This window comes from Cupressus sempervirens, chromosome 6 (genome assembly GCF_028749045.1).
Source record: "Cupressus sempervirens isolate cs-2001-9-10 chromosome 6, ASM2874904v1, whole genome shotgun sequence".
NCBI classification, from domain to species: domain Eukaryota; kingdom Viridiplantae; phylum Streptophyta; class Pinopsida; order Cupressales; family Cupressaceae; genus Cupressus; species Cupressus sempervirens.
The window spans coordinates 224,202,994-224,219,291 of NC_143123.1; positions in this window are offsets into that span (position 1 = coordinate 224,202,994).

Sequence of the window (16,298 nt, forward strand, 5' to 3'; positions counted from 1 at the left end):
AGCTATGATTTTGTAGGAGACATTCAACAAAGTGATTAGCCACCAATTACAAATGTCCTCCAACTTGCTAGATTTAAGTATGAACTTGATGTTTCCCTTATTGATGATATTGCCTAAAGATTTGGACTGAAATGCTTCTAGGTACATCTTATGAAGATCAATCCTAATAACATCCCAAAAAACTTTGTAAAATTCATAGGAAAACCCATCACACTTGGGGGTCTTTTCATCCACCATGGAAAAGACAACCTCCTTGAGGTTAATGAGGGTAAGCAACTGCTCACAGAAAGCATGTTACTGATGCAAGCCGGTATGGAGTAACAACAATTCACTCCTTCAAGGCTTGCTCATGCTCTAGAGTGAAATCCTAGGTAGTGAAAACCTTTTCATAATGATGAAAAAAGGCTTGAAGAATGTCAGGAAGGTTTGAAAGAACCTACTACCCATCTTTGATTACTTTGATCCCCACAAAGGTATGATGAGCACAAAGAGCTTGAAAAAACGCTTTGGAAGCCTGATCTCCAATTTGGAGCCAGTGAAGATGGGCTTTGATTTGGGCTCACCTAGCAGCATAATTATCAATAATTTGCTTGTTCTAAAAAATATAGGCAAACCTTAGTTGTAGATTAGAGTCAAAAAGATTCAAGGTTAGAGCATCCAAAGTGTTACATGGAGCTTTGATGGTGGATTCATATGAACATCTATGGTACATAGCAAGTTTCCTACCATAGATTTGGAGAAATTTGGTTGTACGAGTGATGACATTATTCCACCACTATATCCATCTAAATTTTGTGTGGGCTTGAGGCTCTAAATTCTGAACATGAAAATATGAGCGATAGTTGGCTCATGACACAACAATGACATGTTGAGAAAAAATTGAGTCTTAGAAGGATGTCCCTAAGCCATTTTCTAGGTGACAATAAAGAGAATGGGGAAATGGTTTGATAAGGTCACATCAGGTAGGGGAATAGCAAGTAAAGCATTTTCTTCAGAAAAGGAGAAAATAAATTGCCTAGAGATCATCACTTGATTGAGCCTTTTAAAAATCATGTCAAAACCAACTCTAAAATTAGACCAAGTGTGCCAAAGTCCACCAGGCTAGTAGCGATCCATATTGGGATAAAAATGCCTAATTATTGTGCATGTAGTACTAGGTCTCTCATTCAATAGTTGTCTAGCAAAATGGTAGAATGTATTCCTTGTTTGTAGCCAGCTCAACCATATTAAAATTCCCACAAATGACCCAAGTGCCAGGTGGCAGAGAATCTACCATCCAATGCCATAGTTGGGATCGTTCAGCAACATCATTAGGAGCATAAAGATTAACAATCCCAAAATAATGGTTTTGGAAGGACAACGTAATCAACACAATCCTATGCATGGGGTTAGAACCATGATCAATAACAAAATAAATTAAACGAGGTGAGAGAAGAGAAACAACACCACCTCTACCAGCATCCTGTCGTGAAGAAAAAATAACGCTATCAGGCCAAATAACATGGCATGAAATGCTTAACATGAAATCATAAATCTTGACTTCCTAGAGATAGAGGATATCCAAGATATGAATCCTGCATCTAGTATCTTGCACATAGTACTTGCAAGAGAGGTTGGTGAGATCTTGAACATTCTATGAGAGCATATTCATGGAAACAACTCTTGCATATCATCATCGTCCCTAAGAGAGGAGAAATTGTTGTGCAAGAAGGAGTTGGAGGTGACAATTGGGGATGCAACTCTTGTAGAGATGAGCCTTCACTTCTCCAAATCCCCATCCAAGTATTCTCTACATCCATCAAGGCTCCGTGAGTGACATAAAGATTATGACCCATGGGGAACAACCGTGAAAGATGTCTATGGAGTATAGACCCAAGTTGGTTGAGAAGCATTTATAGATGAGTTCATCCCTTAGAAACTAGGGTTTGAAATAGGTGGCTGGACCACCAGAGAAACATGAATAATCTCCAGTAAAGGCTACAAAGAATATGACCCTTGTTGTTTAGGTGGTAAGGATGTCTTACTCTTGCATGTCATGGTTGTCCACTCATCTTTTTTGGTGTTATCAATAGACTTTACCTGCGACTCCTTTACATGAGTTGGCTTGCAAGGCATGACCAATGGGCAGTCCTTGATCTTGTGATCATTCAATTGACACCTACACTAGGTGTTCGACACATTGAGGTAAAGCACCTTCACAAGATCAAGGATTGCACACTGGTCGTGCCTCACAAGCAAACTCCTATTAAGGAGTTGTAGGTAAAGTCTATTGATAACACCAAAAAAGATGAGTGGACAACTGTAACACACAAGGGTAAGACATCCTTGTTGGCTAAACAACAAGGGTCCTTTTCTTCGCAGCCTTCATTGGAGATTGTTCTTGTTTCTTCCTCAGCAATGCCTATTTCTCCGATGGTCTAGCCACCCATTTCAAACCTTGGTTTCCAAGGGACATACCAGACTATAAATTCTTCTTCATCCACTTGGGTCCACACCCCATAGGCAACTTCTGTGATTGTTCCCTATGGGTCACAACATTTACGCCACTCACAAAGCCTTGATGGATGCAAAGAATACTCAGATGGGAGTAAAGCACCTTCTAGCTACTTTGACTATTTATCTAAAAAAATTCTTCAAGTCCATCGTGATTTGAGATATCCATCTTCTTCAATATGTCATATAGGTTGTGAATCTTTTAAATATACTTGTGATGATGTAGCTTCCTTATTTTGGCCACAAACATTTCCACCACTAAAGTATGATGATAAGATTTTGCATTTTATTGGCATCTCTTGGGTTTCCCTACATACATGAGTCTTAACCTTATTCTAGTTTGACATATCGAACAAAATAAAGGATATATATATATATATATATATATATTGTTAGGTGGATATTTTGCAACCGACAATTTCTTGAAATCTAGTAGCAGAATAAGTAGACCAGCCACAGTGTATGAGACCAAGTCTCTCCTACATTAAAGCAAAGGCTCCCCCTTCTCATTGTTCCTTGGATCAACTCAAGGTAAGCAAGAAGTTGAGATATTTTGTAAGGGGTGTTACCAATATTCGTTCCTCTTTTCTTTCGAAAAAGAATCCACTTATCTGTGGAGTAAGTGATGGGAAAGATTAAATCTCTAAACTATACTTCTATCTTATATTTGGAAATGACGACATCAATAGACCAACACCAACTCAAAGGCTGATTGAAAGCGTATCAGTTTGGCTCTAATTCATGTTTGTCTAAATATAAGAAAAATCACTACCACCAGGGTCCAAAGACCTCTAAAAGTAGATGCTTTTTGTTCTATAACTTATTTTTAGTTTTAATCTATTATATAAGAAAAACCTCTACTATTGGGGTGCAAAGACTTCTAGATGTAGGGAAGTTCTAACTATTTTTCATGAATTTGAGATGATAACACAAGCTACAGTCAAAGCTTCTAGTCTATGTATTACCACAACCTCTCCTAGTCAAAGATTCAGCTCTAATTGCTTCTTAACTCACTATGATCTATGATTAAACACACAATAAAAACAAGAATAAAAAACAATGGGCACAAATTAGAGTCAAAGCTTCTAATTTGCACTATCACAATTGCTTCCAGTCAAAGCTTCAAATTTGATTGCTCCCTTTATTCACTTTTCTCCCAAATTGGTACTATACAATCAATGTTATGCTTCCACAAGTTTGGCAGAGCTTTCTTGCATACAAAAAATGATGGTTTTTACAATGAGAGAGACACTCCTTTTATAGAAAAAGAAGTGAGAGAAAGGAGGAAAATGTGGGAGCAACTCAACCAACTTTGACTTGGTCTAACTAGGAAAGAAGAATTATTGGATTACATGTCTGAAGGACATGTAATTGGATTATGTGATTGCATTACATGCATTTGAGTTACATGTGATTGGATTACATGTAACCCATCTCGTGCATCTAAAAGAAGAAAACTACACTTGAAGAAAATGTTAAAACTTTTGATTCTAAATAAATCAATTATGTAGATTATTAGCAAAACCCTTGTTCTTCCTAATGATTGTGAGATTAGGATTCCTATATTCTACACTATTGTATTCTCTTTGATAAGTTTCTAGTTGTCATTTGAAAACTTGATGTGATCAATCTTTTTCTCGTTTGAGTTGTCATGAATTCTCCTTTGTAGATTGGCACATTTTGGAGTCTCTGACACTTTGAAACCTTCTCGATGATGTACAAATGTAAACTCAAAACAACTTTCCATCAACACCTTTAACTCTTTCTTTTTTGAAGCAAAGTTCTTGGCATATTCCCATATGAACTTGTGGGGAAAATGGAGACCAAATGAATTACTTCTTTTGCTTCAAAGCATGCCTTCTTTATAGGATGTCTCTATTCTTTGAAGAAGTTATGACATATCTTGAAAAGTGTGTTGTAACATGAAGATAAACACATCTTCCAATGAGATTGGATCCATGAAAACTTTGGTATTTGAGTTACAATGGTGAATCCATGAGGGATGATTGTTTAAAGTGTGGATTAGATACTTATGAAACACATATGATGGTTGGAAATGAATTGGAACGTAAATGTATTTGGGCAAAAATAGCCAAAATCAGATTCTCAGGGATGAATTGCATGTGGGAAAAGATGGGCTTTTGTTCGTATGGTAAAAAATGCAAGCAGGGATGCATATGGTTGTGTGCAAATGGTAACTTTGGTGTTTAAAAGTGTGACCTTTTACCCAAATTGGGTTCTCTAGAGGTAATTACATGTAATTAATTGAAGTACACATGGAATCGAGTTTGAAGGATGTAATTTCATATATAGGAAAATTGATGTAATATGTATTGACATGGAATGATGAAAAGTGAAAGGATGCATATGCATTTACATTCTTAGGTAGGATTTTTCATCTTTCATCCAAAAAGGAAACCAAAACAAGCAAGCAAACAAACAAGCAAAACTATGCACCAAAAAAAAAACTTCTTCTATTGACTCAAACATGACAAACTTGAAAATCTTTTTATTAATGCATTTTCATTTTTTGGAGTGTGGGAGTATTTTAAAGCATTTGCAATGATAAAATTTCAACTTATTTGAAGAAAAATTATAAAAGATATGACATGCTTTTGAACAAATGGACAAAAATAAGCCAAAAAATGCAAAGTAATAGGAAAGCAAACAAGAAATATAAGGAAAGTTGAAATCTTTTACTTACTTGGAGCTCAATGAGCCAAAAGTGGAGGAAAGAGAATTTGAAACAAACAAATATTCTCCAAAATTGGGTTCTCCAAGGGCAAATGCATGCAACAACTAAGAGCCTTTGAAAAGTTTAAAAGTTCAATGCAAGATGAAGATGTTTGTTGCAATCTTCTTTCTCCCCACACTTTTGGTGCAAATGAGTTTTAGGAATCCCAATAACATGGGCATTTTGACTTGCAATCTCCAAAACGTGGTCTCCAAACTTACTTACATGCAAAAGTTTTTGCAAGATACATGTATTTGGGTGTTTTGATGCAAAATCGTGCCCTAGAATGGCAATAACTTGAGGCATTTTTTCTTGATTTGGTAAAAAAATGTGGATTCCAAATGCATTTACATGCATTCAAACCCCAAAATGCCTCCTCCAAATGCAAACAAATGAGCTAGAAATATAATTTTCTAGGCATTTTTGGTCAAAATTTGGCTTTGAAATTCACGTATATGGGTCATTTTTGACTTGAGAATGCAAAAGTGTGTTCATCAAATGCATTTGCATGTTTTGGAATGCAAAATTAAGGTCTACAGATAGATTTACATGTTTAAAATGCATTCATATATAGGCTGGAGATGTAAATCACACTCTCCCAGCCTCATTGCATATTTAAAATATGTAATACATGTTATGCCTTAGACATTTTTAGCCTTGGAAGACAAAAAATGGTCTTGGGATGCATTTACATGAGTTTGTGGTGTAAAATCAGACTCTCCAAGGCACATTAAATGTAACATTCATTAGTTGGAAGTGCATTTTACATCCAAATCATACTCTAGGAAGCTCATTGCATGTTTTAAAAACTTACTTTCTATTTGCCTAAGTCCATAAATTTCCTTCTTAGTACAAATCATACTCTCAAGATGCCATTACATGTAAAGTGATTTGCATGTAAAGGGGAGTTTTCATATAAAGGGGCTCTAAGAAGTCCTTTACATGCATTTCTAAGCCAAAATCAAACTCTAGGAATGCATTTTCATGTAAACATGTAAAAGACATATAAATTGAGTTTGCAAAACTTAAATGACCAATAAAGCACACGTGTAATTATTATTTTTAGTTAATATCACTTAATTGGGTTAATAATAATATTTACACTATATAGGGATGATTGAGCAGGATGCTCTTCATCACTAAACCAAACTAGCTCGGGCCGACCTATCAGCAGGGGCCTCCACTGCCAGAGGGCCAATCTCGAAGATGGGTATTTGTCGAACAATCATAGTTGGGAGTCTCCCTGTTCCTTTGGAATGCTTATGTGTATAAATGTGAATCATTTATAATTCCTCTTATTAAATGATTTTTAAATTCACAATCATTGTTATATGAATCTTTTCCAAAAGAAGACCACTTGGTCAAGAAACTTATCTAGGAGATGTTTTCTATTTACATTCTCACTTATTAGAAAGAGCAGCTACCAAGTTCATGCATAGTTACTTATAACTTCCTAGTTTATATATCATGTGCAAATATCATTAAAATAACAATATTTAACTTAGATGTTTTAAAATGAAATATAAAGTAATACCCATAAATAAATCAAAACTATATAGTTAATAAAGACACTTTAGTGAAAATTTTAAAAGCATCTGAACATGAAAATATAACATAAAGAGCACTATAGTCACTTAAGTGATAAAGTAACTTTAAAACATAACATAAGGTCAATTTATGTTATATTTTTCAAAAAGTGAATGTCAACATTAAAATATAATATGATATTTTAAATATGCAATTACATATGAATAGTTCACCTTTTGGGCACTTAAATGATCATATTTTTTGACTATTAGGTCTAATTAAGCCTTAAGATATATCAAATCAAAGGGAAAACCAAAAGCAAGAGATTGAACAAAACCAAAAGACTAAAAACAACTAAGCACACAAGTGAAAACACAAGAAAGGACGTTGAAGGTTTCAAAAATAAGCACAAGCTTAATAAAATAAAAAATGAAAAGGATGACGAAAGCCTTTAGTAACATGATGCACTATGTAAATTAGGGTCAATTGGTTGATCAATGTTAGCCATTAAATAATAAACTAGCTCATAGAAATGTGAAACTAAGTTGAAATTTTTTTGTAATGTTACCTACATTTTGTGGTGACAAAATGTAGGACAACAAAAATGATTCATTGGGCTCTACAATCTATAATATAAAATCTAGATGTCATCATGTTGAAGGTCTCTTGGGTGATCACAGACCACTAATTAGCCCCCACTAAATAAAAATGAACTCAGAATTGTGCAAAAAAATAGATGTGAAACCAATAAAACATGTGTAGTTATTAGTTTTAGTTAATATAACTTAATTGGATCAAGAATAATATTTACACTATATAGTTTATATATCATGTGCAAATACTATTAAAAAATTTATGTTTAACTTAGATGTTTTAAATTGAAATATAAAGTAATACTCATAAAGCTAAATCAACACTATATAGTTAATAAAGTCACTTAAGTGAAAAATTTAAAAGCATCTAAACATGAAAATATAATATAAAGTCCACTATAGTCACTTAAGTGATAAAGTAACTTAAAAATATAACATAAGGTCAATTTATTTTATATTTTTCAAAAAATGAATGTCAACATTAAAATATAACATGATATTTTAAATATGCAATTGCATATGGATAGTTCACCTTTTGGCCACTTAAATGATCATATCTTTTGACTATAAAGTATGGTTAAGCCTTAAGATATACCAAATCAGAGGGAAAACTAAAAGCAAGAGATTGAACAAAATCAAAAGACTAAAAACAACTAAACACACACGTGGAAACACAAGAAAGGACATTAAAGGTTTCAAAAATCAAGCACAAGCTTAATAAAATAAAAAATGAAAAGGATGACGAAAGCCTTCAGTAACATGATTCACTATGTAAATTGGGTTCGATTGGTTGATCAATGTTAGCCATTAAATAAAAAACTAGCTCAGAGAAATGTGAAACTAAATTGAAAAAGTTTCATAATTTTACCTATATTTTGTGGTGACAAAATATAGGACAACAAAAATGATTCATTGGCACTACAATCTATGATATAAAATCTAGATGTCATCATGTCAAAGGTCTCTTGGGTGACCACTGACCACTAACTAGCCCCCACTAAATAAGAATGAACTCATTATTGTGCAGACAAATAGAGGTGAAACCTCAAGTGAATTTAGAATAATATTATAACATAATACACTTAAAAAATTAATCACTTTGTGTGAATTGTAGTGACCAATGCACTCAATAATCTAAAACTTTGTTATTAATCAAAATTGAGATATCAAAATTAACCTAACCAAATTGAGTAAAATAACACTAATCTATGAATGTATTTGTACTAATCATTTTTGACGGATTCAACGAGATGCTGATATGATATATAAATATTCAACAAAGCCTACATAATTATAACACATCTTCCAAGGTAATCATGGGTCATCCAATAATTTGCTATGATTAGTATAGTTGGCAAAAATATGTTAGTTTGAGTCACACATCCACAAAATGCCAAGTGATTTTGGGGCCTCCTCAAAATATATTTGTATAAAACCATTGTCGAATTTAGGTGTTTGATACATACAAGCCTTGAAAATTATAGGAAAAAAAATCAATTTACCGTATCCAAAAACTATATTAGATTGGCGATATCATGAAAGAAATAGAGAAAATTACATAAACAAATGGGCGATGGGACCAAACATTTGACCTAATATTTATAAAGTTTGGGCAACATGACCAACTCGATATACACATTTTATTCACTGAATCCCATGTCTCTGATATGCGATGTTCACTAATTGGTGAATATTCACCTGTAATGTCCCCATTTTAGCAGTTGACCAAGTGTGTGTGTGTTAGCCTTGTTCTACATGGTCTCGAGGGCTAACGAAGGGTTTAATGGGATCCTGGAGTGTTTTGGCCTAGTCATTTTCAGTTTGGGCCAAAACGAAGTTGATTTGCTCAGTTTTAGGCATACTTACTATTTTTAGTAAGTCGACAGGACATAGTGCAGGTCAATTTTGGTGATTGGATTTGATACTCCTCGGTGAGAGCTTTCCGATGAGCTATCACTCGCATTATTCGGAGTCCGATTGCTAATACATTTTAATGCCTGAAGTTTTATTAAAATAACGTATAATTTAATTGTAAAATATTAAAGTGTTACTTTAATATTTATTTTATGGTGATGTGTACCCAAGGGAGACATAAGAGGTATTTTAATATATGTTTTATATATTACACATCTTTTATCCCACATTGGCCATATGAGTTGAGCGGACCCTTGGAAATAGAATAAAAGGAAGCATTTGTGGCTTCATTAGGTAGGTTGAATATGAGAAGAAATTGGTGTGTGAGTTGCAGCTCCGTTCTTGGCATTTGAGGACGTCTATCTGTTGAGATAATGGGTGTTGCACACATTGCATAATATTGTTATTTTTATTATTTTATTTTATTATGTAATGTTGTACCTAGATGGATGTGCAACATGTAAAGATTCCCATGGAATATTTTTGATGAGTTGTATTGTAACATTGTGATAATATTTCATGTAATTATTTAATATTGGGGAAAAGAATTAAATGCCCAATATTAAATGTGGGGTCAGTGGGTTAGGTAGCACATGGTTTTAGCACATGGTTTATGTAATACCACTTGGTGGTTTTGTGGGACTTGCTACTATATAAGCAGCCACAAGGGTAGTTGTTGTGAGAGAAAAAAAGAGAGAGTGACAAGGAGAAGACAAAAGGCAAGATTCGAGCAGGACAAGGCTTGATAGGTTAGCAAAGGGAGCATTTGTGAAGGTTGGAAGCATGGCATGGGATGTGTGGATTCATGCTTGTTCACATAGTTTTCTCGGTTGTGGCTATGGCCATGAAGGCTTCCATGGTTGTATGACAATGGTATTTTTTGCTGAATAATACATGGTGATGGATGCTTTTGGAGGCTGGGTTTTTCCCTCAATGAGGGTTTCCCAGGGTATATCTTGTGTCACATTTTGTGGGTATGTTTTCTATTCTCTTGCATGTGGAATTTAATTCCGTATTTATTTTAGATCTATTATGGGTTATGTTGAAATGGTTACATTCTTTTTTGCCAAGTTTCCTTACAAGTGGTATCAGAGATATGGTTTTATTATTGTAACCCTAGATTGAATCCATGGGAATGCATGAGAGGATAAAAGAAAAGGACGAGATATATGAATGATTTATTGCAGATCTAAGAGTTTTGGGTTTGCTGTTATGATGGGATGTTAAAATATTTGGGCATGTGAAATTGTTGGACAAAAGATTTTTTTTTTGGATGTTTCATTTAAATGAGGGTTTTGGGGGGTAGCTTGCAGAAATGACCTCCTGGGTAAAAATAGACCTCACCATTGGATCCGAGTCAACATTTCCATAAATTTTGATATATAATATGCCCTAGTTTGGCCATGTTCAGAGAAAATGAAAGAGTTTTTTGGTTTCAGCCCATGATGGCCGTCAAATTTAATCCCGTCGGAATTTTCGTCACTGAAAAAAATAAAAATGAAAAATCGTACTGAAAATGGTAAAAATACTGTCTTAGTAAAATGGCCATAACTTTCTCTTAGAATATCGGATTTTAGAGTTCTTACAGGCGTTGGAAAGCTAATTCAGAGCACTACAAGATGGTGTAGGTTTGGTTCTATGATTTTGAAATTTTGTTAGGTTTTAAGAGCCCTAAAGTCAGATGTTCTTTATTTTGAGCACGCATTAAGGCATAACTTGGGCATACGGAGTCGGATTTTAGACTTCGAGTAGTCAACGGAAAGCTCTTGGAGAGCTCTACACATTGGTTCAGATTTGGTGCAAGTTTGGCATAATTTATTTGTTGATATATTGATCTGAACAGTTTATAGATATATTTTGACTATGGTAACATTGTGAGTTTATGGCATTGGAGATTTAAGTTTTGATGTCATTGTATACTCAGTTCATATTTCAGATTGGTCTCATGATGATATGGTTATCAGTGTTTGGTTTGGATATGTATGATGACTTGTTGGGTCTACAAGTTGTGTAGTGTTGTAAGCGGTCTATACCTACAGGTTGCATTTATAGCTTGGTTATGGGTTGTCTTTGCCCATTGATCTTTCATTATTGATGCATATTCAGATTGGTGGCTTGGATTTGGGTTGTCTATGCCCTAAGTCACATGATTTACTATTTTCTTCATGTAGAAGGGATGAGATGTTGTTACCAGGTACAGTCATGGTGGAGGATTGTGGTTGACTATTTTATGCTGACAGATTGGACATATTGAGAACCAGATGCTCAGTTCATGGATGTGATCATGGTGTCATGGATTTTGGCATGACATGATTGGTTATATAGGTACATCCTTGATGTTCATTAGCTTGGATTTCTGATTCAATTATGGTGGTATATCTTCTTGGTTGAGGATCATGGTTATTTGGTTTTCTTTTGAGGAGCTCATGATGTGCACTTTGAGTTCTTTGATGGTTTGATGCCTTAGTTGATTCTCATGGTTAGAGGATGGGTTTTCATCATGATGTCATGGATAGCTTGGATACACGGTTCAATGGGAGCTTGTGATAGTGATGGGGTGACAGTGCAGGATTAGTTCCTGGTTTGGTTTATATCTTCTTGGTTTGGGGAGGATGGATTTTATGATGCCATAGGTGACTTGGTACCATGGTTGAGTGGGAGTTTTTTTTTTTTTTTGGCATTGATATATTTATTGAGTGTTTGCAGATGTTGGAGGTTTGTCTTAGATCCTGTTGCTACAGAAGCATCTTTGACATTTGTATGGTGCACTTGTTATCTTCATGGTGTGTGGAGATGGTTCTTCATGGTATGTGGAGATGGTTTTCTTCATGGTGTATGGAGATGGTTGCATCTTGAGGACTCATAGGGTTCTTGGCAAAGGTGTGGTTTATGCTTTTATTTGGCATGTTATCCTTGGTGTGAGGATGGTTTCATTATTATGTCATGGTATACTCTTGATACGCGTTTAGAGTTGTGACATGTTATGGTGTGTTCATATGGAGCATGTTATCTCTTTAGTTGAGATGGTAAGATCATGTTGTCATGTTTATGTTCCTGAGGCCATGGTTGGAACTTTGACATTGATCTTGGTTTAGTTTCTTGGTATTGAGTACACTGATCATAAGCTGGATACTTCATGATATTGCTATGTTGCATTTGGAGTTGGCATGAATTGATTGGTTACAGGTGCTCATGGATACTTAGAGACGGTGGTGACATTGATTTCTCTTGGATTAGAGAAGTATTTGTTGGGACGGTTGATGGTTTCAGCAGGAAGTCCGAGGGGCAGTCACCTGATATGGACTTGAGAGGAGATTGTTCTTAGATGAGTCTTGGTTGGAGACTTGGGTATCTTAATGAGCATTCTCATTCCCCACTCTTGGTCTACTTGGCAGTTTGCTACTTGAGAGGTATAGCCCATTGTTTCTTTCAGTTGCATTATATTTATGCTTGTCTTTCATGGATATGGATCTTGAACTATGGTACATAGTTAGTTCTGGAGGGTTCATTTGAGAGATGGTTTAGCATTGGTTATCTCCATGTGCATATGTTGTTATGCTGGTTGAGTTTGGGAGATGGTTTTATATTGGGCATATTCCTTGGATTAGGAATGGTTATTCCTTGATTTAGGAATGGTTTTATTGAGTTTGATCTTCTTGTGAGAGGCTTACATCCATGATTAGTTATATGGTATGGTTTGGGTGTTGTTGAGGCTTCTTGTTGGGGTTTTATGGAGGAGATCATACTTGCACAGTTTACATCTAGAGGTGTGTGTAGAAGGACATGATACAGGTTATGATTTGCATGGTTTCTCTGATCTTGGTTATCTTCCTGGATGTTCAGTTTTTGCCTACATTGGATTTGAGATTGGTTAGAGATTGTGATCACTGGTTTGTGCTCATGTATGTCATGTGAGAGATGACATGGTTATTTCTTTCTCTTTCCTCTATTGGTTGTGGAGAATTTGGGAGACTATTGGAGACTTGTTATGAGAGTTTTTCTTGCAGGATATTAGTTTATGTATTGTGGATGTCCTTGATACTACATGGATTCACTTCTTTGAGATGTTGTGAGTGGATTGGTTATAGATTTGATATTATCTTTTGCAGTGGGAGCTTCTTGGTAAATATGTGGCAGGTATTGCTCTTGAGGCTTGTGATTGCAGGTTACAGATTGGATATGTCGGTGATATGAGATTCACTTGTTATACCTTTGAGGTATGGATAGTTGGATGGGTTTGGCACTTTGCTGTGGGTGCTATTTCAGCTATGGATATTTTGACAACTACGAATACATGTGATTACCTTTGGATCAGGTTTTTTTTGTGCTTGGAATTTCAGTTGGTATAAGATTTTATGATCTTCTAATGCGACAAGTTGGGTGGCTTTCTCTTTGGATGGCTTCTATGTATGTCCAGTGGGAGTGGCATAATAGGAGGTGAGATCATTCATGTTTGAGATGCTGGATACTTTGCTTTTGTTGCGGGTACCAGGATGGAGCACTTGGTGTATTTTGATCCATGACGGTGGATGTGCTAGGAGGGATTGTTCTCTTGTTCATTTATGTGGCTACAGATTGACCCTATGCAATGTATACAACAAGTGGGAGATTGTTGAGATAATGGGTGTTGCACACATTGCATAATATTGTTATTTTATTATTTTATTTTATTATGTAATGTTGTACCTAGATGGACGTGCAACATGTAAAGATTTCCATGGAATATTTTTGATGAGTTGTATTGTAACATTGTGATAATATTTCATGTAATTATTTAATATTGGGGAAAAGAATTAAATGCCCAATATTAAATGTGGGGTCAGTGGGTTAGGTAGCACATGGTTTTAGCACATGGTTTATGTAATACCACTTGGTGGTTTTGTGGGACTTGCTACTATATAAGCAGCCACAAGGGTAGTTGTTGTGAGAGAAAAAAAGAGAGAGTGACAAGGAGAAGACAAAAGGCAAGAGTCGAGCGGGACAAGGCTTGACAGGTTAGCCAAGGGAGCATTTGTGAAGGTTGGAAGCATGGCATGGGATGTGTGGATTCATGCTTGTTCACATAGTTTGCTCGGTTGTGGCTATGGCCATGAAGGCTTCCATGGTTGTATGGCAATGGTATTTTTTGCTGAATAATACATGGTGATGGATGCTTTTGGAGGCTAGGTTTTTCCCTCAACGAGGGTTTCCCAGGGTATATCTTGTGTCACATTTCGTGGGTATGTTTTCTATTCTCTTGCATGTGGATTTTAATTCCATGTTTATTTTAGATCTATTATGGGTTATCTGGAAACGGTTATATTCTTTGTTGCCTAGTTTCCTTACACTATCCTCTCTTGTAACATTCTAGACTTCATCCCCTTAGGGTTTGGCCTTTGGAATTCTTTGTTATTGGCTTCATTATCAGGCAGTTTAGTTGCATTTTTGGCTACATGCAGATTTGGTATTTTGCTCATATCTTCTTCACTACTTGTCCGACGCTTATGCCGTTTTGAGGGAATGGTATTATGAAGGTAGTGGACTGATTGAAGGACAAAGTATTGTAGCAGCAATTTCGAAAGCATGGGCTGGAGTATTATGTCAATACTGCTGAAGTAATTAGTGAGTAGATAAATCTGCCATGTATTTGGTTTTATGAATTCTGAAAATAACATTTTATTAGTAGCAGTTCATTTCCACTTTGCATATCATTGTAGTTTCTTTCTTGTTTATGTTGTATGATACCAATTCCATGCACGAAACACAACAAACAATAAACGTTTGATTTTTCGAAGTTATAAGGGGTTTAAAACATTAAACAGAGAAATAAGAAGTTGAATGCAAACTGTTTGACATAATTCCTTTCAGCAATTTGGTTTAGTTTTTTTGGGACATCCAGGGGTGCCCATTACATCACCACTAATGTTATCCTTGATATTGTGGCAAGCAACTGGCGTGTACTAGATATGCAGCTGACAATGTACAACTTAAAAAATAGGTACTATTGTGCAATGGTCAACACATCATGCTCTCAACAAACATATGGATAATGCAGGGCTTGTAAATGAAACTCTCCTTGAAGTATTTGACATTGCTTACAAGACTAGTTTCAGACCACTTGATGTTCCAATGTATGTTGTAGCAAGGATTAAAAATTACGATAGGCTACTATGGAACCAAAATGACCACAAGATTGTATTGATAAATCTATTATCTCTCACACTACATAAATCTATTATCTATTGATAAATCTATTAGTTGAAGGAAAATGCCACTCACAATGGCATAGACTATAACCATACAAAAATATTAGGGACTAACACTACATAAAGCAACAATTGACATAGGTAAAACAGAGAGACATGACCTAACATTCATAACCATGTTCAAAGCTAGGTCGTTAAATGACCTTTTCATTCAGCTGATATTCTCCTTCAAGAGGTGCTCCAAAATGTAAAACAACTGTACACAATTACAAAAATTCTCTCTCTCAAACAAAACAAGATACAAATATCTCACTCATATCCTCCTCACATTATCCAACAAATAATTACTTTCAAAATTTCTAAATTAATCTTAACATCTTATAATATTTTGACCTTAGTATTCTAGATTTTAGAAACATATTGTATAATTTTGTATCTTTATACATTACAAAGACACTTAAATAATATTTTACATTTAACATTATTTGACATAATTTTACTAATTTAAATTAGAACTTACACCAATTCATACCTCGTTTACAATTGTTCGAACTTTCCCATTGCCCAAAAATATATAAAACATTGTATATCTAACTATGAACGAACCATTCATACAATTGCTAAATGTATAATAATAATTATAACAAGAGCTCTGGAGAGCTTTAGTCCCGCCTTCTAAAGAAACAGTAGAATGATTTTATGTTTTGTGATAATTATAAGTATTAAATAGCCAAAACTTTGTAGTAATTTAGAGCTAAATTAGGAACGAAGAGAAACTAAGCATATCATATACAACATCTATAAGAATAGTAATCTAATATCAAAACAAAATACTTCAAAAATTTGTGAAAT